This window comes from Nycticebus coucang, chromosome 9 (assembly GCF_027406575.1).
Source record: "Nycticebus coucang isolate mNycCou1 chromosome 9, mNycCou1.pri, whole genome shotgun sequence".
In the NCBI taxonomy this organism is placed as follows: domain Eukaryota; kingdom Metazoa; phylum Chordata; class Mammalia; order Primates; family Lorisidae; genus Nycticebus; species Nycticebus coucang.
Window position 1 is genome coordinate 25485042 of NC_069788.1, and position 27628 is coordinate 25512669.

The window sequence follows — 27628 nt, forward strand, 5'->3', positions numbered from 1 at the left end:
CCAAGGAAACACAGACCCTTCCACGTGACAGCAAGCTGAGACTTTCCTGGAGGCCAGGATTTCTGAACTACCAGCTTATTGGTCAAGTGTGTCCAGAACTTTGAGAGTTAATAAAACACGTTTTTCTGGGGCTGCCAGCAAGGCCTCCAGTGGTACTGAATATGGCTTTAGTCACACCACAGCTTGCTTTCCTGGCTGCTTTTTTAAAAGAGGGTGGAGTGATGAAGTAAGGAGGACGCCCTGAGTATGAGAATGGGGGCAGGTCTAGCAGGTTTGACAGCTGTCTCACTCATTCTGAGGAGCTGAGCAAAGGAAATTCCTGCCCTGCCCATGTCTGATAGAATCACAGGTTCAGGGAGACAGTTTAAAAGGGCTGCTTTATCTTAAAAAAAAAAAAAAAAAGTGTCTTGTTATTCACTAAGGGGAAACCCACAGCAAAATGTCTCCCTAGAATAACCACCTGCCTTGGGGATGATTTTGAATTCAAGGGGATTCAAAGGCTGTGATGACCTAGCACTTTGAGAACGTAGTTTAATACAAAGTAAGAGAATTTCCTTATTTGCTATGGATTCTGAGTATCCATCTGAGGCTAAAATACTTAGTTTTATTTTTTGCTTTCTTGATGTTTCAAAAATCTACCAATATTTAAATAGAATTAACTATGTGAACAGATATGAAAGTTAAAATATTATTGTTCAATGCCAATGTCACTTTATAGTCATTTCTCTCTAGAATGACATAAGAATTATAAATTAGAAAAAAAAAAATACAATGCATGGGTAGATGTGTGAGTGGATAACCAGATGGCAGCACTATTTATCCAGAACCAATGGAAATGTAAAAACATCTACAAATGTCTGTGATAGAGAAAGTCTGGAACTACTACCATGGGAGATGTTTCTGTAGAGATTGCAAAGTTTTTGCTGGCTTACGTGACTCCGTGGTAGGAGAACAGAAGAACAGGAAGAGCCAGGGCCGAAAACAGCGGGAAGCCTGTGTCATTCACCCCAGGGGTCCTTGGTAAGACAGACAGATGGGATTGCCTTCCTCAACCTTCCCTCCGACCCTCTCCTGCTGTTGATTTTCTTTTGTAACTTCTCTCCTTCTCAATTTCCCCTCCTACCAACTGTAATTGTTTCATTATATAAAAGTCTGAGTTAGGTGCAAAGCAGGAGAAGCCACACGCGATGGATGATGGATGATCGGCCCCAAGCCCACATCTTGTTAGACGCAGGCACTGTCGGCCTTTGGAATACAAGCTTAGTTGAATAACAAACAGCTTACGGCCCTACTGGATGCTCTGCTCAACTTTGCCACCTCTTACAGGGTCCTCCCTGATTCCTTGCTCACTTTTATCCCTTCAATTTGTCGTTCAAACCTTTACCAAGTCCTAAAATCCTATACTTTACACCTATTTATCCAGAGGAGCTGACTAAGCCTTAACAAAGAAGACAGAGACTACCAACGTTACCAGTACAGAATCTCTATATTCTTTCTTGTTGCAGGGGTGAGGGGAACCCTGGGCCTTCCCCAAAAGTTCATGGAAAGGTCAACTCACAATTAAGGCAGATTAATAAGAGAAATGTTTATTTCCAAATACCATGTACATGGAATCACAAGAGTAATTAACCATGCACATGGACTCACAAGAGTGATTATCCGGTAAGTATCTCAGTGACGTTCAGATGTTTTTATGCACATCTTTTAGACAGGAGTGGGGAGAGAAATATAGGTAATTCTGTTCAGGGGCCATAACCGATTGCTAGGGAGGATAACCTGAGGACAGGATTTGGGCCAGGTTTGCTTGCATTCTTCTTCTTCTTTTGTTATATTGAGATAACAGAGAGAGATGGAAGTTAATTAGCCCCTTTGATCTTTTGGTCTGGTCAGTCCAGTTTATACAGACAGAGGAAAAGGCCCTTCCAATGGCCAGTTAATCCCTAAGGGCCTTAATTCAAAATCTTCTTTACACTAAGCAGTCATATTTAGGGGCGAAATTTCCTGAGCTCCTTCACCCTCTCTAGACAGTTATCCCCACACCTGTGCTTTCCTCCCTGAATGATCTGGCTAGCCCTCCTTTATGGAGGGAGCACTCAGCCCTCCTTTATGGAGGGAGCACTCTGATTGCTCCATACAACCTTCAGCTGTCACTTACCTTCTACTCCCTCCATGACCTCTCATCTTTAAAATGTTATTCTTTCTCTTCTGAAGCTTTCTTCCAAAATCTTTCCTATTCTAAAGCTAGAAAATGCGCCCCCAACAACAGTGCTTCTTCCTCAAAACCATCATCCTCTCTCTTTCTGCTTTTTTTTTTTTAATGTGCCTTTGCCTTTCCACCCTCAGTGTGTTTTCACATCTCCTTCCATTTGCTCCCCAATCCACTACAGATTAGCTCCTCCTATCCTCAACACTTTACTAAATCTTCTCTCTCCAAAACGCCAACGCCCTCTAATGGTCAAATCCAACACTCTCCACTTTAATCCACTCTTCAGAGCAGTGAACTGATCTGAATGTTTATTTCACAAGAAGCCATCTCTTTTCTGTTGTCCACAAACCACTTTAACAAACTCCCTCTTTTAACTCCCCTGTGGTCTTCTGAGATCCTGTTGCCTGCTCTGGCCTTGTGGACCTTTAACTTGGTGATTACGTATGGCTGACCTTTTTCTTCATTCATGATGTATCCTTTATAGAAGATCTTATTTCCTCCTATAATTAGTTGGAAATGTTCAACTGTAAGGAAAAAGACCCAGTAAAGTGCAGGAGTGTGGCTAAATAAGGTTTACTTCTTCTTGTGCAACAGGAATAAGTCAGACAGCTAGTGTTCCTTAGAGAGTTGAGATGTCAATGCAGACTTCCATGACGTTTCTAAGAGTGGCCAAGATGCCTGGTGCCCCTTGGCTACCCTTCTGCAATTCAGACAAGAAGGTATTTAAAGAAGAAAAAGTTGAAATGAGGACAGAACATAAAATATGACAACAAAGACTTTTGCAAAAGTCCCCATGAGATGTCCACTTGTGGGCCATTGACGGTAATTGTATTACTGGCTACACCTTGTTGCAAAGAAGTTTGAGAAAATGACACTGGAAAAAAGATGTGGAGCTGAGTATTAAATGAATCAATCTACAGTATATTTAACAATTCACCCTTAACAATATAGTGGAAATGTCTCTTGCTGTGTGACATGTTACCTGATCCTTCATGTATAAAACCTTGCACTTGGTATATATCCAAAGAATGTAACACATTGCTGAAGCTTTTGTCTTTTTGTCCATTATTACCGCCCCTAACTCTCAACCTCCCAATAGATTATGATCTCCTTAACTGGATACAAATCCTCCAGTGGATTTGTGATGCATCAGCGCATAGCACAGTGAAAAAATGTCATATATAACTTATATATATATATATATATATAATTTTTTTTTTTTTTTTTTTGCAGTTTTTGGCCGGGGCTAGGTTTGAACCCATTACCTCCAGCATATGGGGCCGGCGCCCTACTCCTTTGAGCTACAGGTGTCACCCCCTATATATACAATTTTTTTTGAGATAGAATCTCATTCTGTCACCCTGGGTAGAGTCCCATGGCATCGTAGCTCACAGCAGCCTCACACTCTGGGTCTGAAGCAATCCTCTTGCCTCAGCTTCTATATATAAAATTTCTAAATTAAGTTGACTATCAGATGATAAATATCTAAATTCTCATTGCAGTCATTGGTCTTGATAATTACTAGTTTGATTATTCATATCTAGGCAATATTTTAACTTAAACCGAAGCCACACATAGATCATTAGAGGCCATAGTCTATTACTGCCTCTTCTCCTCCTTTATTTATTTTTTAAACAGGTTGCCAGGTATAAGTGTGATTATAGTTCACCGTAACCTCCAATTCCTGGGCTCCAGTGATCCTCTCTCCTCAGCCTCTGGAGTAACTGGAATTACAGGCACACACCCCCATACTCAGATAATGTTTCTTTATTCTTTTTAGAGATAGGGTCTTGCTATGTTGCCCAAGCTTGTCTCAGATTCCTGGCCTCAGTCGATCTTCCCACCTCTCTTGGTTCTCCCAAAGTGCAGGGATTATAGAGGAGTGCCACTGCACCTGCCTGGGCAAATCTTAACTTTCAACGCCGTGGTGATGGGACATTTCAGCAAGCTGAGGTTTGTATACTAGCTATGTTCATTTTGCGTCTGACTTCTTTTTTCTCATCACTGCTGATCTGCCTTTTTGTTCCACCTTCTCTTTGCAGCCTGAGACAATCATATCACAGTCAGTCTGGCCCCCGCTGACTGTGATACAAGAACTGCGCAATCTCCTGCCTCTCCAGCATCTTGTGTTTGATGGGAATCTGTGTTTCTGAACGTTTTTGCTACAAGCAGATGTTTGGAGTCTCTTTCTGGAGAGGAATAGATAGGAGTGAGGATGTTTAGAAGGTGCAAGATGACTTTGGGAAAGGAAGAAGATATTATTTAACCAGAAATTTGCAAAACTGACAGTCTTTTCCATTCTATTTTCCATTTTACTTATATTTTTGTAGTTAGCCTACCAAATATATCCCTTTGCAGCATTGCCATAATAATGAGGGGCAACTTTCAGCATTTGACCTCTGTTGCTCTTGTTTCTGATACAACATGGTTTGAAAGTGAAGTGTCATGTACTTTTTTGTATTTTCCACTCTCTGTTTTAGGCTTATGCCAATTTAATGTCCTATTCATAAACATCATAGCACTTGTTTTTTTTAATTATATTAATTGGACTATTGTTGAAATGGATAATTATTCACCGATAATATTGTTAAATCTTAAAATGGTCTTATTTTAATAAGAAGAAATAGAAGAGCTAGTGTAGGGTCAAAAGTTTATGTGAAGGGACCATGCTGAAAACTGTAATTTTTTGATGACTTCAAGCCCTGTGTACCACCATAATTGAAATAGAATTTCCTAAGTAAAAACTGTTCTTATAGGTTCCTAGTGTTAAAGTCAAATTAAAATAGAGACTAAGCCTAAAAACTTCCTGACAAACAAAACCAACCAGGCCTTAAAGAGCCTTAACTTTGTTTAATCTATAAACATAAGCAAAATTTAATAGGTCATTTCTGACAAATGCTGTGTTAGCCAAACAAAACGTAACTTCAGCCAATCATAATAGAGTGCCAACTAGCATAGGGTTATGTGAGTAGAAACTTTCCAACAAGTAAACAAACCAACAAACAACAGCACCCCCCCCAATTTTATGAATGCAACCAAACACATTTTTCTTTCACATTCACGCTATAAATACTTCCCTGTAACGTTTTACCATCAGAGCACTAAATGTCTTTTAGTTTGGTGCTTCCAGATTCATGAATTGCTATTTGTTAAGCTAAATTTTACAATGTTATAGTACTTCCAATTTTTCTCTTGCATTAGACTATTATTAGTAATTTGCCCTTTGGAGTGGTGTGCACACACTCATTTAGATAGTTTAAATCAGTGTGTTCAAAGTTCATTGATCTGGGGTTTTGCTTTTTAAAAACTGTGGAACTTAAAGTATGGTTTGATAGGGAAAATTTAGATTATATATGTATTTAATGTACAATAGAATCAATATCATCAAACCATCACAAATTGTGCATGTAGCACGCACAAGGGTAATGGTAGATTAGCTGTGGAGGCTGTGAAAGCCTAAAATCATCAAAAAGGTTAGAATCAGTTTAAAGAGTCTTTATGCAAGCACAAAGGTTAAGGACAGTCCTACTGAGGGCATAGATTCTAAACAATGGAAGTCAGCATTCCAAAATATAGAAGTTTGGGATCATCTATATAGACAAGGTTCAGGGAAATATAGCAGAATTTTGACCGCTCTCTATGTAAGACTTATCAGATCGTTATAGCCATCTAATTAATGGGGGTGATCTTTTTCTTTCGAGAAGGGTATATTCAGCATTCCATGTTGATGATGTAACTGTGTCAGGATATCTGTGGGGGCATCTTCTGGTCAGAGTTAGATACAGGACAATAAAGGAAGTAATTAATTTATAACAAAGATCAGTGTTTGGAATGAGGAGGTCTGGTCTTTCCTAGTCATTTTCAGAACCAGAACAATGAGGAAAAGAATTAAACTAAGTAGCAGAATTGAAAAAGTGCTATCTGAATCAGATCACACTCACATTTCTCTCTCTCTGAAGACATAAAGTGTTTAGGGACTTCCAACAGTTTTTAAATGTTATTTATTATTTTCACACTTACTGTTTTATTTAATCTATAAAGATAAGCCACCCAAAATGATCTTCATATTTAACCCTCCTTGTTCAAAATCTATCACTAGTTTTTAAGAACTGTAGAAAAAGATCATCTATATTTTGACATGATCCTACCAAGCTAACATGGTCTTCCAGTATAATTCACATCAACATAATTCTTTAGCAGAAGCCCAACTCTTCCTTACTTATCTTTCTCTTTTTTGATTTCAAAATATTAAGAGTATAAAAGTGTTATTGTTACATGGATGAATTGTATAATGCTAAAGTCAGGACTTCCAGTGTACCCATCAAACACACCACACTCACATTCTAACTTCCGGTTTTTATCCCTACCCTTTCTGTGACCTCACTTTCTTTCCCCCTCATTTACACTGCCTCTGTCAATGCAGCCGGCATTATAGCATTGATTCTGTTTTGTTCCCATTATTGTTTATATCTTTCTCTCTCTATTCATGGTCCATATAATGTGATGCCTGAGACATCATTCTCATTTGCTCTGATCCCTTGGGGTACTGCCAAGCCCCAAAGAATGGATGTTTCCTTTTACTTTTACTCATTTTATAACTTTCAAAGTAGGACTAGAAAAATAAGTATGCTGCATTGCAGTATGCGTTGTTTCCGTCTCAAACTAATATGTGATCGCCAAAGCTATAAATTCCAACATGATGTACCTCAGGGACAGCTAAAGCTTATAAGATTAAATGGTTTTTACTTTCCAACGCATCATTAACAAGCCTGAAATTCCTATTAAAAATGATCTTCTCAATCTTAGTATGTACACGTAGTATTGCCACTAGACAAAAGCATTCTTCATTAAGTCTTCACGTAATCAATAATAAAGCTGAATTCTTCTCCTGAACAAATGTGTGATTCAGTCTAAAGTATTGAATTCCTTAAACATGTCTTATAAACCCATATGAAGAAAGCATCTCTTCCATATCACATTAACAGGTAAAAGATACTTTAATATATATTTATAGAAAAAAAATGAATAAAGTGAATGATGTGACCTAAAATACATTCAACTGGCATATATATACATATATATATAACTTTTATATATGCGTGTGTGTATATACGTGTGTTTGCCTGTATATGTATATATCTCACAAGTGGCATGTCTGTAGCTATCTCTTTTTTTTTATTTCAAAATATTAAGGAGGAACAAATGTTTTTGTAAAATACACTGTATAATTCTGAGGTTAGGGCTTTTAGTGTGCCAGACATTATTCATGGTGCCTGATAGGTAAGTTTTTGTCCCTTAACCCTCTTCCACTCTCACCCCTTCTTGGTTTCCAGTGTCCCTTACATCTCCTTCTAACTGTGTGTACCTATCATTTAGCTCTAACTTGTTAGTGAGAACATGTGGTGTTTGTTTTTCCATTTCCCATGCACTTTATTTAGAATGATAGTCTTCGTTTCCGTCCAAGTTGCTGTGAATTACATTATTTCATTCCTTTTTATGTCTAAGTATTATATATAGATATACAGACATATAGATACATAAGTGTATAGATACAGCTTTCTTTGATCACTCATGGATCGAAGGCATGGTGTTGCATGGTGCCATGGGGCCTGTTCCGCTAGATGGTATGTGAGGCCATCTGAATTGCCAGATGATAACTCTATTTCTCTCCTCATTCAGGTCCTCCTGAGGCTGTTACCCTGCTACTGTGGGCCCTCTCACGTGGCATTGGTGTCTGCCCCTTTTGAATTCCCCAGTGGGACGGGGCACTCAGCTCCTAGTCACAGGGTACATGAGAGTGCTTACTCTGCCTACTTTGTCCTCAGCCCATCGGGGAAAGGTGGAGGTGGTTACAGTGAAGCTGATTGCTGTGCAGACCGGGTGCTCTGGACCTAAAAGCTCAGAACAGCATTAGTTGCAGTGATCCAGAAAAGAAGCCAGTTGGTCCTTGCTGAGTCCGCTCCCGGCACAATATTAGTGTGTGACATCCAAGCAATACCCTGATCAATATGGAGGCCTGCAGGGCTGGTGGGGGCCCTCACAACTCAAGGAGCAATGCCTGCAGGGTAAATGTGGAGCCCTGGGCTCTCTCCTTTGCCCTCCCCACATGTGTTTTCCCTATGTCCCTTTTAATCTTTATGATTAGATCTCTCTATTTCCCCCTACTTCACTCCAAGTGTTCCTGTCACTCCTCTGACGATTTATAATGCTCTCCAAATGTGTCCATTGGTAGGTAGACATCTATCTGCAACTTCTGATCCTCTCCATGAGAGAGGCTGCTTCCAGTCTGCTATCTTGTCCCCTTCACCTGCAACGATCTCTTCACTAGTAAAGAATGTGGCTCAAAAAAAGGACCAAAACTTTCAAATAGTTCCTTTTTTAAATTGGAGACAGAGTCTTACTACTATAGTGCCCAGGCTGGACTCTTAACTGTGGAGCTCAAGTGATGCTCCCTCTCAGACTTCCGAACAGCTGGGACTATAGTGGGGGGCACAATTGCACTGGCTTTCCTTTTCTGAATGAGTGGAAAGCGGTCAATTTTTAACATTCTGCTCTTCAGTAACATCTTCCCTTTTCCAACCACCCAAACTGTCACCATAATATTTATAGTTGGCATTTGATATCATTTTAATTTACACATACGCTATATGAATGGATAAATGAATGAATGATAAAATAAATGGAGAAATTCCACTTTAAAAACTCAATTCAATCCACACCTATTGTAACTCTGATCATGACACTTGAAAGTTGTAAAGACAAGCCAGCCTTTGATGCTGAAAGAGATAAGATGGCTTAAAGACCCAGATTTAAGAAGGGAATTAAGTAAGTGTCAAAGGTCAGTGCTGGAGACAGAAGAATGCTAGACAATCCAGAAGTGATTTAGTCACTCTGTATTGTGTCACATTTAATAATCACTTGGGGCTGCTTTATAGCAAAGCTCATCTCATGCTTTATTTTTTACTTGTTTTATTATTATTATTATTATTATTCAGTTTTTGGCTGAGGCTGGGTTTGAACCTGCCACCTCCGGCATATGGGGCCGGCGCCCTACTCCTTTGAGCCACAGGAGACACCTCATCTTATGCTTTAAATGGATACAACAACACATACAATAAATCATTAGAAGAGCACGGTGAGTTTAGACAACAGGTAACATGTTCATGCCATCAGTATCCTGAGAGAACCAAATGTGGTCAATTTTTTTTCTCACTGGGCCTGTAAGGATATTATTTGTATTCTAGATTTAAAATTAGCTGAATATCACAAATATTATCTTCCAGGATAAGTAAGCGGCTTACCAAAAGACATAAAATTAGCCGTACACAGCATACACTAATACTTCAGGAAACTGTAATAAATATTTCTGAAAGTAAGATAACTCCTTGGGATATAAAACTTAAGAACGCATTTTACAAGAACCTTGTTTGAGTTTAGTGCCAGTAAGGAGACAAAGCTATGCACTTTCCTGGGAGCATTTGAAAACACCCATTTCGTCCCAGCTACTTGAGAGGACCACCAGTCAGGGGTACTGTATTGAGATTCATTTGAATGATTATGCACGGAAAGCTATGAAAGGGAATGGAAGAACCTATTTTGAAAAACTAGGGTGAATTTATAATCTCTCTCCAAGCAAAATAATAATAATAAAACGAAACAACAGTAATGACTTGACATGTTGGGAAAAATGGTATTACCCATAGGTACTATGAGAACTATTTATAACTCACACTTTGTAGCGTTCAGGTCATTGATAACAATATATTATTTATTGAGCTACTGCCATATATCTAGCATGGTGCCAGGCACTAAGGTAATTAAGGCAAGCGACACCTCATCATGCAGCAGGAAGAGAGAGGTAATGATTTAAGATGCCACATGTTAAATAATCTGACAAGGAAAGATCTAAATGGTCAATAAATCCATAGGAGAAGGCAATTTACTTCAAGAATAAGAAATCAGATGGCATTTGAGCTATTTAAGCCTTACAACGTATCTAAGATTTTGAGAGGTAAAAATCTTAGATCGAGAATTCCAAGGAGAGGTAAGGTAGGGCCGAAAGGCCCGAGGCATGAAAGTGCCTGTGCATTAGGAGAGTAATTCAATGTGCTTTTGAACCGTGAGGCCCAGAGAGAGAGGAAAAGAGTGATAGATGATAAAGATGAAAGGTAGTTTGGTGACAGGTTGATAATTTAAACATTTTACAAATTATGTTAATAATAAACAATTATTAAGTAAGGTACGAACTATGTGATATAATGGTAACCTGAATGTCCTTAGGCCCCTTTAACTGGCAGGTGTAAAGGAGACCTTATTAGCATCAAAATCCAAATTGAGGTCTCTGGCTCCTCATATCGGAGAAACTTGAGGATTATAATCCTCACCTTGTTTCCTAAACATTGTGGAGTCCAGAACATATTCCATCTGTTCACACACTTTCTGTGCCTGCTGGATGTTGCATAAGACTCCCTTTGAGATGAGAAACCCTCTAGTCCTGACGGAGCTTTGTGGCCTGACGTTTCTGGGAGCTAAGAACATTCCCACAGCAATGGATTGCACATGCGGAGGAGTGTGGCTGTTATGAGAACATAGAATTGGGACCCTTCCCCCAAGTTGGGAGGAGGACAATTGGCTGGAAAATAATCCCTAGGAAAACTGATGCCTGACATGTCTTATAAGAATAAGGAGTTAATAGGGTGAAGACAAAAGAAAAAACATTTCAGACAATGGCGTTCCAATTATTCAAGTGCCAGCAACTGCCACAAAGAGGTGACTAACTTTCGTTGGCAGGAACTGTTACCTTTGACAGCTTTCTCTGTCCCATTCAATGCTTGACTCAACTATGGTATTGAAAAAAAAAAAACAACAACAACATGTAAGATTTAGATTATATATGGATTTTAGCTTAAGGTCTTCCAGATTGATTGTTAAGAGAGAAGAAAAAAAAAAAAACCTCTAACATTTTTATTTTCCTTTGTATCTCCTCACGATTCTCAGCTGCATTTTTTCTACTGCCTCTCCTGAAGCTCTGAAGCAGGTCTATCAGACTGGATCTCAATGGAAAGTGCAATCTTCTTCTTTAACAAAAATCAAATTGTGCTAAGAATGTTGGGAGTGACTACACTTCTGAAAATCCATCAGTTTATTGATATCCTTAAGGCCACCTTGGATACGACACCAATACCTTTGCTAAAGTTTATTCATGCTCAAAGGAAATTGGGTGTCACTAACAATGAAACTAAAGTCCACAGAGACAGAAAAACACACAGTTGACAGTTTCTGCCAACGAAAGTTACTAACCTCTTTGGGGCAGTTGCTGGGAATTTTCCAATATCAAAGAATCTGATCTCCCTAAATCAAGGCCTAAATATGAACTAATATGTTACAAAAATTCACAGGCACGTTATAATGCCCCACATAATACATGGCTTTCAGTCTGAAGCCTTTGTCTAAGCAAAATTTCTAGAATGTTCTTGAATACTCTCTGGAAACAATACAACTTGTATCTCCAAGCATATAAGGAGTTGGGAGAAACACAAAAGATTATTTAATCAAGTCTACTCAACAGAATAATCAAATTGGCTCTGCTGTGTGACTTAAACATATTTCACAGAGAATTCATAGTTAAGTAAAAAAAGTCCTCAATAATAGTTTTAGGTGAAAAATTACCATATTAGGCTTTATTTACACTGCATTAGGATGCCTGAGAGTGAAGAAATATAGGAAAGCATCAGCTTCTCTGGGCCCAATCATGTGTAAAGTATTGCTCTAGACTTGGCAACACAGTGATATATAAAATAAAGTCCCTTCCCTCCTGAAGTTTACAAAGATATTAATCAGCAGTATTGTGTTTACTATGTGTCAGGCACTATTTTAGATGTTTTATGTATAGCAGCTCACTTAATTTTCACTATAAAGAGCGAGGAAAGAGACTTTCCTAGTTTAAAGGAAAATCAGCCAAGGAACAGGAGAAGTACAATAGCTACCACTCCCTTATTCTTGAAAGAATATGTTCCAAGATCCCTAGTGGACACCTGAAACTAAAGCTTTTACCAACCCCTACATGTACTGTTTTTCTATCTGATGACCAAGATGACTTCGAAGTGACTAACAGGGGATGACATGGACAATGTGGATACTATGGACAAAGGGATGATTCAGGTCTTAGGATGGAGAGGATGGGGCAAGATTCCATCACACTGCTCAGAAAGACACGCGATTTAAAATGGAAGAATTTCAGGTCTAGTGCAATACTCAGTACTAGTAAAAACAACTGCTGTGGCTAGAAAACTAGTTTGTGAAAACTATATTTATTAATACAAAAATATTTAGTTCTGTCATCTCAAGTTTATGTGAAGGTTTCATTCACATTTTATACAGCATTCAATTACTATCTTTTACTAAATTAAAGGGCAAATAGAGAGAGGTTTGATGAAATGCTAAAATTTCTATAACACCTATGTTTCAGTGAATAGAATAGTTTCTAAAGGCTTTGTGCACTCCATGAATTCTAAGTGAAATAAGATTGTCTTTGGTTAAGCTTAAGATAATTAGAGGTTTTCACAATAGACTCTTCCCCATATTCTGAATCCAGGTTTCAGGCTGATAACGGGATTAAACTAGTATGGCAACATGCTTGTTTTGTATGGTTGCTATTTTTGAGAGGGGAAATAATCTAAAGCAAATCCAAACAAAAGGCCATACGTCTGGGTATGAGGTTCAGTCCTTATGAAGCTTATGAAGCAACAGTCCTTTATGGAATATGAGTCCTTTCCCGTGTGCTTCATCATGGGCAGGTTTGTTTTTTTTTAACTCATTCAACTATTTGAGTCACCCAATTTTGTGAGATAGAGCTCACTGTGAAACGAAGAGTTCAGAACAACAGTTAAAATATTTTAAATATATTTCACATATCCCAATACTTTCAGAAACTGAATTACATTAAAATCGAAAAACAAATGACTGACCCCCATTGGTTGGCCATTGAACAATTTCTGTGTTGCCGTACAGGTGTGCTAAGAGCCACATTTCTCTTTGTCTCTCACTCAGCATCGTTTCAAGTGTTTACTCCTTGAAAATCTCTTGAGTTTTTGTTATTTGCTTGATACATAATTACTCTCTGTCTCTTTCCTGATAATAAATTTAATTTTTTTTACCATTTCTTTCATTGACATTTTTCTCCATTTCTCTAAAAAGTTAATTTTTTGTCTCTTTTTTAAAATCTTTAATTCTTGTAGAATTCTTGAAATTTCATAGCTTCAAGTTAAAAAGAAATGAAGGTAAATTGAAGACTCAGAATGAGGGCTGATTGCATAGGCGATATGGGAGGCAAATATTCAATTGATAATCACCAAGATTCATTAATAGACATGTCTCCAATCATCCACACATCTTCCTGCTAAAATAGTGTCTAAGGGTGTTATTCAATTACAGTAGCCATCTCTGGCCACAGAAAAATAGAAAGGCGTTTTGAAGGTCTTTTCCATGTACTGTTCTCCAATACCATTTTCTCACTATTTTGGGCAATATTCACCTTCAGGTCTCTCCGAAGCATACTGAGCCTCAAAAGTATAAGCCTTCATTCAACATCAACCTTGTGTCAGCTTCCAAATGCTTTGGGCATAATGGTTGTAGCAGCCTGTATAGCCTATGGCTAGGAGGAGTGAGAGTTATAAGAAATACCTGTATAGCTCAATGATGGAACACCTTGGTGGAAAGGGCATGGAAAGGGATTTGGCTCTCCTAACAAGCATGAGAGAGCTCAGGAGATGAGAGCTTTGGTGAATTGGCAGTCTCTACATCTGTGGTGTTAAGAGGCCCAAGGTCAGCCTTATATTAGGCTGGAAGAGAAGGCAGTCGGGAGTATGCGCAGTCTATCACGAACTGGCTTACTCTGACTCTGTCTCCTCTCCTGCCTGCAGAACGCCAGCAGGGCCTCTCTCTACTGAAGTTCACTAAGCTCTGTTAAAGATTAAGATCTATTTCTCTAAGAAGACTGCTTTACTCTCTCAAAGACTCTCTCTCTCTCCCTTCAGTTAAAGTAAATAGCCCTCAGGCACCTAAGAGCAATTGTTCCTGAGCAAGGTAGCTTAGTGGCCCACCTCCGGAACCTAATTAAGCCAAGGCCAGAGACCAACCAGTCCCGGGCCTGGTAAGTGGTGATCATGAAGGGACCCCGACAAATGGTATTGCCTTTTGCTCTTCTGAATTCTTCTTCAGCTACAACTATTTTAAGAAATTGTCACATTTCTACTCTCTTCCCTTGCAACCACCCTTTTACTCTGGCTTTAACCCAATTATTTAATATATTGATGTATTAGCAAAATATTGGAGTGTTTTCCAAGGCTATTATAATTTTCTAGTACAATAGTCACTGTTAGTTTCTTTTCTAACCTATCATTTCAATTGTCATCATTTTCTGACCTATCATTTCATTGTCTATCATTTCAGGTCATTAAAGACCTGTTTGTAGCATAGTTTGTGGATTCCAAAATATCTATATATCTAGCCTAATTTGTTTCCTATATCTCATGTCTATATTTTTGTCAGTCTCCCAGTTCTTTTAATGTTCTTCCCTGGTGGAAGAAAACGTGTGTTCTTGGTCAGCTGAATTTTTTATTTGTGAGTTGCCTTCATGTACTTTGCCCTGTGACCATGTTCCTTTCTTTTTTCTTTTTTGGCACTTTTCAAGAATACAATATATTATTATTATTATTATTATCTAGAGCCACTATGTTGTTCAATAGATCTCTTGAACTTATTCCTTCTGTCTAAGTAAAATTTTGTATTCCCTGACCAGTTTCTCCCGAACCCCTCACCCCCTCACCCAATCACACCAGCTTTTGGTAACAACATTCTACTCTTTAGTTCTAAGAGTTCAACGGTTTCAATTTCACATATAAGTGAGATCATGAGATATTTGTCTTCCTGGGCTTGCCTTATTTCATTTAGCATAATGTTCTCAAGGCTCATCCCAGTTGTTGCAAATGAATGCATGTTATTACTTGTGAATGTTTTCTGAATTCACCTTCCCCCAAACCAGTTGACCTGGGTTCTCTAGTTCTATGATTAACATCATTGGTTTTATCCCTTCCCTTTAGCTTAAAGTACTATTTTCCAAATTTGGGGGGCAAAAAATTCTCTTCTACATCAAACACTACTGGTATTGAACCCTTATTCATTATAATCACTGCCACATGTGGTCAAATAAAATAATTATATTCAGAAAATGCTTTGAGAATTATCAAAGACTGTGCAAAGATATTTCATTATTATGGATGCACTTAACTTTTCAATTATTTTTATCCATCTATGTCAGGCTTCTCCAGCCTGTTATCTGAAAGCAGAAATGTGTCTTTAAAACTTCTAATTTATTGCAACACACAGACACTCATAAATATTTGTTGATGGCAAATAATTCAACCAGAAAAGTTAGAAGTAAAGAGAAATTTAATTTTTGAGAAAAGTTTTTCATTCAAATGGCAAATATAACATTTGACTTTTAAATAGCAATTTTCTTTCATCTACTAGATATTCTCTAAATAATTCCTGTCAGACAATCCTGTGGCTGATGAAAATAGATAGGTATTAATTTTTTATGCTATCTATTACCCTCAGAATTCAGTCTCTCAGATCATTCTATTGGTGAGAACTTATTATTTGCATCTAGTAATTAAATTGATCCTTTAGTAGAATTCAATGTAAAAATACATTTCATAGAATGACTCAGACCAATGATTTGTATGAGTAGATTGCTATGATAATTCTTAGGGTAGTAAAAAGAGTCACTTAAAGAAAAAGTTCTATATGCTAAAATACCAAAGAAAATATTTCTACATAATGAATTAGGAATTTACCACGAGAATAAGTAAATAATTTTTTTTGTTTGCAAAAAAAAAAAAGGAGAAATAATAAATAAACTGATGGTAGAATTGAGAATACTTTGGGATTTATGTGGCCACTTAAAACTTCACGTTTCAAAAAAACAAACAAACCAAAAAGATATATTGTTAAACCCATCTACCATTTATTTATTATTGGGATCTTAAGGCATTAATCTTAAACCTTAGGAATTAGTGGTGAGACATAAACAAAGAACATTCCAAAAACAATTAATTCCCTGCATTCTATATTAGCCTCTGTGTACATAACATAATAATCATAGGCACTATATTAATCAACCTAGAGATTATTTCTACACATTGTAGGGGAAATAGCTACTACTTGATTTTTCCAACATTTGAACAGAGATGTCCAGTAAAGATCAAATTATAAATGAGTGCTTTATAGTTCTCAGAGTCCTTCTGCATCTAAGGAAGACAGACTGGCTGCCATGTGCTGCATTATAGCTAAAGAACTAAGTAGGGATTGGGTGCTGCTTTGCAGGATGCCAATCTTGTTCCTTGACTGTGCCTTTGCTTATACTCGCCCTGGCTAAGGCAAAGGTAATGTCTGAAAAAATCCTGTGAAACATTTGCAAAGAAATGGTCATACACCAGCATTTCAGTGGCACTTTGCAGATTTCAAACTGCTTTGACATATGCGATCTCATTTCAGACACCCTAAGAACAACTGGTATCACTATTTCCAATATAAAATTGAGAAAAGTGTGCTTTATAGAAGGGACCTAATTTTCCAAGGTCACACCGGTAGTAGGTGGAAATGTCAATATTCATAACCAGTGACTGTAAATTCTGTGTTCTTTCTAAGACAGCAAGCTGCCTCCTAAGGTAAGAGGCTAAGCTCTCAGCAGGGATCATTCATATTTTCTTGATCCATCTACCCAAGTTGTTTCTATTATTCTATTGCTTGCTGTGGCTTCCCTGTAATTTGCATATTTTAACTAATCAGAATTTTAGATGGACTATTTGGTGATTTGTACTGATAGTTCTTTGGCATTCGTCTTCACTTCAGCACCCCAATCATTTGATGTGTTTTGATTGCTTTACTTCAATTTTGTTTACTTCTAATTAGGTTGATATTAACAATTGAAGCAATTACCTTGAGGATGGTGTCAACCTTTTTTTTTTTTTTTTTTTGGCACAGCTAACAACACTGTGGTACAAAACGTATTTGGCATCCAAAGCTGCGATCCTAATTTGGCATCAGCATCTAATTTCAATTACACAGGTTTTGACACTGCCTATTAATTTGTGGTCTTAGAATAACAATGTTGCAGTCACGGAGGATTCAGGCAATGTACTCTGCAGCTTCTAAGGTTTTGAGTCATATATATTTAATCAATCGCAGTGTTATCTTATTCTATTGATTTCAACTTTTGCATTGTGTCTTTTTAATATCATAGCTTTTTATGTTTAGTGGTGTTACATTTTAATTAAACATTCATTGGACATTAGTTTTCATATCAAATAAGCTGATTTTTAATTTTTGAATGCATTTTAATACCTTGTGGTCAGTTATTCTAAATACCAACCTCAATTCCATTGGTAAAGCTCTGTGTGGATACTTAAAAGGGTCCTTTAATGCCGGTAAACAAATAGCACCTTAAAAATTTAGAATTAATTACTTTTTATTTAAATACATTTGTCCATGAAAAGTGAAGCTTTAAATGAATCCTAATTAAGAATATCTTACAATAAGAATATCTTAATTTTAATTAAGAATATCTTGAAAGATGTTCAACTTATTTGATTTTGAACTGGAAGTCTTTGTTTGCCACTTTTTATTGCTACATTATGGGTTGGCCTGAATGTATTTCCCAACTTCAGAAACAGCATGTTCTTGTAACCATCAGCCCTATTCCCAGAGGTCCAGGTCATTGCTATGAAAGCATGTAGTACAGCCTTTTCAACTTGTGACTTGTGGCTTAAAAAACTGCATCAAATGAACAGAGTGGTCTTTTAATTTTTATTTATTTATTTTGCTTATTTCTCCTTTGGACAAACATTAAGCATCCAGAGTTTCTAATTCTAACTGTTGGAAGGTATTTTGTGTATTGGAAAGGAAGTAGAATATGAAATGATGAAATTACATTTTTAATTTTAGAGTCTCATTCTGTTGACTCAGGCTAGAATGCCATAGCTTTAGCCTAGCTCACAGCAACCCCAAGTTCCTAAATTCAAGCAATCCTCCTGCCTCAGCCTCCTAGATAGGTGGGACCACAGGCACCCACCACAACATCCAGCTAATGCTTTTTTCTATTTTTAGTAGAGACGGGGTCTTGCTCCTGCTCTGGCTGGTAGTGAACTGAGCTCAAGGAATCCTCCCACCTCAGTTTCCCTGAGTGCTAGGATTGCAGGGGCTTGAAGCACCATGCCCAGTCTAAAATTACATTATTAATGAGGGAATATTGATTATAAGAAAGAATTGTTCATTAAAGGATAATTCATCAGCCTGTTGCTTTAGCATATCTCTTAATTATTCCTCAGTGTATATTGCTGCAAAATTGTAGGCAAACTTCAATCCCTTTGGGAATCTAAATGCTTTTCAAAAAGATACATCATGCTAATGAAATGGATGTTTATGTCTATTTATGGGCTTTACTTAGCATCTCAGGCCATTGTGTTTTGCTACCACATCGGAGACTGGATACATTTCTAAAGAAGAGAAATTTATTTTCTCACAGTCGTAGAGACATGAAAGTCTAAAACTGAGGGCCTTGCTGTGTCATCACATGGTGGAAGGTACAAAGGCAAAGAACCAAAATAGGGCCAACCTTGCCCCTTTGAAATGGCATTAATGTCACTCAGGAGAGCAGAGCCCTCATGACCTAATGACCTCTCAGAGCTCCCATTCCTTAAAACTGTTGCAGTTTCAACATGACATTTGGAAGAGACAGATATTCAAAAAATAGCACTATGTATATATTTGGTCACATACATCTTTGTATCCTAAAGAATTTAAAGTCACTGGAAAGAATATTTGCACATTCAGACACAGTCACGTGCATGCAGGAGAATCTCATCATGACAGGAGTGAAATTATTTTCAATTTAGGAGAACATTAAATGATTTAGAGGAAGTGCTAATAAACTAAAGTACAACCAGAAGAAGAAAACCAGTGAGGATAAGGAGGCTCAGAGACCCACAATTTAAGCAACCCACAAGAGCAAGGTTAGCCTAAAGAAGAAAAGAATTGAGGGCTAGATGATTGCCATTTTTAAGTATTTTCATGAACCAACTTGTACTTTCTGCCAAAACAAGAAAGAAAAGGAAAATCTTTAGGGAACGGCATTTCAGTTCAATGTAAGGAATATCTTTGTGGCACTCGATCTGCCCCACGTCTCCCCCCAAAGTGTACATTAATATAGCAAATAAATTAATTGAATCTGTACCACTATCTGATGGAAACACAGTGAAAGGGAATGCTATATGGTTAATAGGCTTGGTTAGAGTCCTTTCTAAACATAATGCTTCTAACTAGCAACCTCAGAAGATTTATCTGCCCTTTATGTCAATAATTTAGTACACGTTACTCCCAATGGCAGCGTATTAATTCTAGCCACAATCACCTTTTTATAGTTATTATAATATTACATGTCACTGTTCTTTTAATGGAAAATGACTACCACCACCCTGCAGAGGACACAATGATTCGAAGTGAAATCAGCCCTGCCCTTCCTTTCCAATATACCCTGACTGCCCAAATTGGGAAAAGACGAGATTCTTACTATTTATCTCTCTCTCTTGCTCTCTCTTTTTTTTTTTTAGAGACAGAGTCTCATTCTATTGCCCTCAGTAGAGTACAGTAGTGTCACAGCTCACAGCAACCTCCAACTCTTGGGCTTAGGTGATTCTCTTGCCTCCACCTCACTAGTAGCTGGGACTACAGGCGCCCACCACAATGCCTTACTATTTTTTTGTTGCAGTTTGGCCGGGGCCAGGTTCAAACCCACCACCCTTGGTATATGGGTGCCCTACCCACTGAGCCACAGATGCCACCCGATTCTTACTATTTCTCTCCAGAGAATTTTTACATATTCACATTACATTCCTTTCTTAAAAAATACATGCATTAAATTTTCATAGTTAGTGTTGTTTCTGTGAATGATGGATCCCATTTTACTTCTTTGTTTCCTTCGGGAAGACACATTAACCATCTAGAAACAACAGCAACAAAAAGTAAGGAAGGAAAGAAAAATACATCAGTTCCTCAAATGTCACAACATACTCAAAGCACTAGGGAAGGACGTCTGCATATTCTTTTCAATTCCAGGGAATTTTCGGGGGGTTGGACATCTTTTCCTATCTCCATAGGGAGCGTGTAGTATGATTTCCTACAGGAGCAATCTGGAATGAATATTTCTTTTTTTTTTTCTTTTTTTTTTGTAGAGACAGAGTCTCACTTTATGGCCCTCAGTAGAGTGCCGTGGCCTCACACAGCTCACAGCAACCTCCAGCTCCTGGGCTTAAGCGATTCTCTTGCCTCAGCCTCCCGAGCAGCTGGGACTACAGGCGCCCGCCACAACGCCCGGCTATTTTTTTGTTGTTGCAGTTCGGCCGGGGCCGGGTTTGAACCCGCCACCCTCGGCATATGGGGCCGGCGCCCTACCGACTGAGCCACAGGCGCCGCCCTGGAATGAATATTTCAATCCTCCTCAGGAGGGCAGAATTTATAGCACTACTGATAAAGTAATCAGCATTCAAATGGCATCAGGTTTTTTATTTCTTTCTTGTTTATTAACTTACAGAACATGAATCTAAACTCTAAGATGCTTTAAAGTTCTACTTCGTTAGAAATTAGGTAGAAAAGAAATTTGTGCTTATTTTCTTACTTAAGGAAAACTATCCATTGTCTCTTCATGGGAATCTCAATAAGCAGTTTTAGTACTAAAGTTTTTGTAGTAAGAGTAATAGCTATATTGAGTTTTTAAGTTAAAAAATGGCATATAGCACTCTTCTTCTGGCTTCTGGGGAATCGCAATGCTGTACATATTAATTGCTATGAAAAATTAATAACTTGATATTCACAGCCATAATCTCTCTTGCCTCCATATCTCTTTTGTCTGAAGTTGAAATCTATAGCTGAGTGGAATCAGGTTGGAAATGAGAGCTCCTTGATGGTCTGGCACATAGTGAGTATTATGCACACAGGCGCATGTTGAGTAACGGAATTAGTAACTCTGCATCTTTTCTGTTTTCTTCTCAGCAGAGCTCTCAGAAAACTTTGAAGATATCAACTGCACATAAATAGCTGGCAATCCTTGGACTGAATCACCATACTTATATCTTGCCCTTTAATGAGCAAACTAATAACACTCTCTTTGTTATCCTGACGATGTGCCTTTATGTCTCAGGACATCTATGAAATCAAGGACAAGTCTCATGTATCAAGAAAAAGAGAGGGCTACCTTTTTTGGGGGGCCTATTCTCTCCCTTACTCTAGACTATGGTTCCTCTGGTTCAGGCATCTGTTGTCCCAGTACAAAGGCCATTTATAAGTGACACATCGTATCTGTTTTTCCAAGTTACCAGAAAAACATCCTCTCGGTGAACTGGAGCTCTGGCCCAGTCCCACCGACTGCTGGAAATAAAGAAGCCCTCTTCATAGGCACTTCTCCTTCAGAGCTTCAGCTTTGGTTACATGCGCTTTCTCCTCTGAATATACTTCATAGAAGCAATACTCATGTAATTGGTATGGGACATATAAATGTCTGGTAATATTGTATTAGATCCACCTCCTGCAGTTAATCCTCCTAGGTCCGTGGGGAGATCTGGGTCACTAGCCATCACTCTGGTGTGTATACTATGGAATATCATATTATTCTCTGTGACTTTTCTAATTTTTATTTTTCTGAGAAAAATCCAATGGTGATAGAAGCCAAATTCAAAATTTATATTTCATATTTTATATAGTTACAAATCTATGATCAAGTCATTATGCTTGAATGTTCAAATTATGGACTTAAGTAGTATCTTAAGCTAGCAAAAATGAACTAAAAATGAGTTCTTCACTCAGTCTAGAGCCTAACAGAAGGCATAACAGTTTTGGGGGGAGAAAACTGAATTTTATATAATCCTTTTGGGTCTCAATTTTCTATATTGTATGTCTTCAGGAAAGTTTCTCTCTTTTTTTTCTTTTTTGAGACAGAATCTCATTCTGTCACCCTGGGTAGAGTGCTGTGGTGTCATAGCTCACAGCAACCTTAAACTCCTGGGCTCAAGAGATCCTTCTGTCTCAGGCTCCTGAGACTGGGACTGCAGATGATCACCACAATGCCTGGCTCTTTTTTTCTATTTTTAGTAGAGATGGGGTCTTGATCCTGCTCAGGCTGGTCTCGAACTCCTGAGCTCAAGCAATCCTCCTGCCTCATATATTTTAGAATGTGTTGATTAAAAGACAATTATACCATATAAACATAACTAGTATCAAACACATTTTGTGTATTTTATGCAGTGAAACATGAGTATTTTCACTAATAGACAGCATCTATTCAAGACCAGTTTTAGGTCTAAATGAGTTATAAAAAACTTACTTTTCAGACTTGAGAAAGTATTGTGTACTTGTAACAACCTACCCACAGCTTAGTAAACAGAAAGTCCTCACTGCTATTCTAACTCTCATGCTGTTGCCAGGAGGGTGATCTTGAAAAACACTTGTTCTCTCTAGTCCATGGTTATTTCTGTTTAAAAAATAACAAGGCCGGGATAGGTTAAGAATCACAAATTCAAATATCTTTGGAAAATGGGTTATAAAAATGAATGAAGTAGCCAGCTGGATAACAAATCTTAAGTGTTGGTGGGGCTGGAGTTGAAGCGCACTCTTCCGATCTGGAGACATTCACTTTCAGAGAAGCTTCAAAGACCTCTGAGGATCAAATCCAGAACATCTGTTATGTAGCCAGATATCGGTGGCCTCTAGCCTAACTGACTTTTAACAACACTCCCAGTGCCAGCGTTCTCTAATTCTTCCATTGCCAGGGGAGATTAGCTTGATTTATGCACTTCCTTATGTTGCATTCTTCAACATTGCTCTCAAACTCTGCACATAATGCTTAAACATCACATGTAGTTATTAGCCTTTGGAGCGGTTTCCTATCTGCTTATTCTGCTTTCATTATTTTCCTTCTTGAAATCCTCAGTCTTTCTCCCTTTGCTCATTTTATGCATTTTTTTTAATACAATAAGATTAAGTGCTTAAGGGTTCCTTATATTACAACCTAAAATAGCCAGAAGTTTGATGAAAATATTCAAAGAATTCTAAAAAGGGGCAATAGAAATTCAAAGGGAAGAAATGATTAAATCTAGGATTATTGAATCACTTTCCTCCATTTTAATGCAACAGACTTGCTGGGCCACAAAAAGTAAACCTGATAAGTAGCCAACTATTCTAAAATATCATAAAGAATAATATAGCATTCCATCACACATGCCACAAATTCATCATTCATTTAAAGTGTTCTCATCTCCTACTTTCCCCTTCAATATGCATAGTATTGTATCGGAGAAAAAGCTGCAATTTCAGGGCTCAATGAGAGTTTAATTCTCTTCTTTTCATCAGAGTTTCACACGTAGGGGGACCAAATGAGGTTGAGATAGCCTTGAAGAATTTTGGTATTCAATAAATGTTCCTTTTCTTATACTACTTTACTGCTATCTCTCTTTGGCATACCCAGTTCTGCTTTAAATCTGCTTCATACGTGAACTGCCAAGGAAAAGGCAGTTCTGAATTAAATCATCAGGCAAGTTCCCTTTCTGGAACTTCCTTCCCCCTGCAGTATCCATTTCCTCCCAGCACAGTGGAGTATCTATCAATGTTTGGGGCTTGCTCAAATTGCCTGACCTGTTTACACACAACTGGCTGCCAACCTAAGTAGTGCAAATCCTTTCCCTTTGCAATGAATATTGAATTAGTTTCTGTAGTATCTGGCGAAGGAGAAGTGTAAAGCAATTCCATGGTTGAAACGGAGCAGACAGGGCAGAGGTCTGAGGATTCTGAAAGAAAAGATACTATTGTTTGTCCGTATTTATAAAATTGCTTTCAAATGTCCTTACTTCCCCTTCTCTTGTTTGCCTGTCAACAGAAGGAAAAAGTTTATAAGTATTGCTGTGCAAGAGACTCTGCTAACAATGCAGTTCAATTTTACTTTAAAACAAATTTCTCTCTCTTGTAACACTGTGGATTCAGTTATTCATCCATTTATTCATGTGCTCACTCAGTGCTTCCCATTAGTGTGCCTCATTAACATCAGCCAAGTGCCTGACAAGGTATCTAACACCAAATAGAAACAAAGGTAAAATCGAGTGTCCACAAAATGCTTCCCAAATCTATAGACAAGAAGAGAAATAGAGGTGTAAGGCCACCCCCTGTGTGACCACTTCTTTCTTAATCTATCTTTACCAAATGAACTTTGGCAAGAGGTGAGATTTCCATGCTGTCTGAGGCTGAGGCTGGGGAAATAATCGTGTGTGGAGGGCAATAATAATGTCTAAAGGAGGATGGCAGTTAACATTTGCATGCATTAAATTATGTATGCATTCTATTGTTTTAATATGTTAAAATATTTAATAAAATGATTGACTAGTAAGCTGAGACAAAATCACAACCTGATAATCCCTTAGTAGAAACTTGTATTTTCTTCTCTATAATTGATAGTTTGATTTTGGCAGATTAAGCCAATACACAGAAAGCTAAATTAGCCTACAAACAGAAGCCAATTCTGATAACAGAGATTTTAAGGGGCAAGCCATATGAGTAGTTGGGGGTTTAAATTCTGAGATTGAGAAAGAAGAAGGATCCCTGATGTGAACCCCCACAGACCTAGGGCTGTTGCATCAGTGGACACCAGTGAATGACCCCTACCCTTGTGTGAGTGGTCACTAAAAGCAACTGGAGCCTCTGCAGTGGGGATGCTTCTTTATTTATGCACTGAGGTCACTCTCTACCTCCTGCCCCAGTCTGGGGTTTGTTTTGACACATTGTTTGCTGGAATCCTGAGTTTCCTGAGGTACCTGTGGCATCTCTTGATTAACTATTACCTCAACAATTAGTTGTTATGCTTCAAAGATTTTAAAATACCCTTCAGCACAGGAATTGCAAAGGATTAGCTCTTTGGTTGAGATCATAACTTCAGGCACTCTCTAAGCCGTGTAGATAGAGGCAGAAAACATCTAGGCTCACATATGTAATCTGAGTCCTGGAAGGGCATATTTGGTAATGCTCACCCTACCTGCTTTTTTGCAGCTAGTGGACTGCCTATATCTAATTCTATATAATCCTGAGCCACCAGGTTTATGCCGAGATGGAAAAAGCAGTTGCCCAAACAGTGAAATTCAGAAGGCCTCCCCAGGCCCTTCCACCAGTCTTTCACAGAGCCTGGAGACGAATATCTATAGTCATTCATCTGAGATGAGGTATTACGTTCATAAGAGACCTTTCCAAATAAGATAAGGGAATGACATGTTTATTCATTACGGCTCTATCTTAATTAAGAATATTCTGGTTGCCAGTAACAAAAACATACTTCAAATTTGCATAAGCTAGTTTACTATAAAGTAATTGAGAGCTCTTTTAATTCAAAGAGAATATGTACAACCAAAATGTAGAGCGTGGGAACACCTGTAGAGGAAAGTTACCAGAAAAAGAAAATTATTTCTTATTCTCTTTCTTTACCATGAAATCTATTTTCAAGAATATTCAATTAACATTGTCTGACACTGTGCTCAATTCGTAATTCATTTTAATTCATGACTTAATTGGCTTTTCATCAGTCTCGATTCTGCAGTCTGTAAGTTTGGGATTTAATTCTTTGTTTTTTTATGAGGAGACAATGAAAGGCATATTGACAAGTTTTAAGTAATAAGATCTCATTAACAATATTTGATATTATAAAAACTTTGTGTAATCAACCAATAAATTTATACATACCAATTGTGTTCATGACAGCTTTTCGTAGGAAAGTTATTCATCCATGAACATTCCTGAGTTATAATGCTCCTTTTAAGTTAGATGCCAATGTTAACCATTTAACCACAACCATTAGTGAAATTGTCTATCATTTTGCTATTCTCTACTTCTTCAACTCCCATTAAAGATTTTGAGGGGAGGAGGGTGGAATTAGTGAATAGCAAATAGTCTTCCCTACAAACTAATTTAATCAAATTAGAGGAGCATTTCTCAGATTATTCTAAAAAAACTACTACCATGAAACGCTCTATAAACCCAAAAGGTAAAAGACCTCTACGCTGAAAAATAAAACATTTAATAAAAGATATTAAAGAAGATGCTAATAAGTGGAAAGATATCTTATGTTCATGAATTGGAAGAATTAATGTTGATAAAGTGTCCAGACCACACAAAATGGTCTACAGATTTGATGTAATCTCTGTTAAAATTCCAATGTCATTTTCATAGAAATAGAAAAGCAATCCTAGTATTCATATGGAACCACAAATAATGCTAAACTGCCAGAGCAATCATAAACAATAATAATAATAAAGCTAGAAGGATCACAGTACGTGATTCCAAAATACACTACAAAGCTATAATAATTAAAACAACACAATATTGGCATGTACAATAATGTACATACATGTACACACGTGTAGTCAATTGATTTTTGACAAAGATACCAAAAATAAATGATGACAAAAACTCTGGGAAAACTGGATATCCATATACAGAAAAATGAAATTGGAAATTTATCTCACACCACATTTAAGTCTTTAATCTATTTTGAGTTAATAACTTAAAGACTTAAATATTAGATCAGAAACTATAAAACTACAAGAAGAAAACAAAAGAGAAAAACTACATGATATTGGTCTGGGTAATGACTTATTGGATTTGACCCCTAGGGAATAGGCAAATAAGCAAAAAAGACAAATGAAATTACATCAAAATATACGACTTCTGTTTTTACAGTAACTTATCACCAAAAAAGGGAAGAAGCTTTGATGTAAGCTTTGCCCCATGCTATGAATTACTGGCCTTGTAAAAATTGTTGATTCTTTGAAATTAGATTCAAGTTTACAAAGAGTCTATCATTCTTATTTTAGAAGACTGCTTAACAAGTAAGCAACATGCAAAGATAAGGAAATTAAAATATTAAGAAAATAAAAAAATATATATGCAACTTCTGCACAACAAAGGAAATAGAGTGAAAACACAACCTATAAACTGGGAGAAATTATTTGCAAATAATACACCTGATAAAGGTTTAATATCCAATATATATAAATGTCTCAAACAGTTCTATAGAGAAAAAAAAAAATAAACAGCCTGATTAAAACCTGGGCAAAAGACCAGAATAGATAATACTCAAAATAAAACATACAAATGGCCAACAGATACATGAAAAAAATGCTTAACAGACTAATCATTAGGAAAATGCAAATTAAGAATAAAATGATAAATTATCTTACATGTGTCAGAATGACTATTATCAAAATGACTAAAGAAAATAAATGTCGGCAAGAATGTAGAGAAATCCCTTGCACAGAGCTGGTAGGAATATAAATTAGT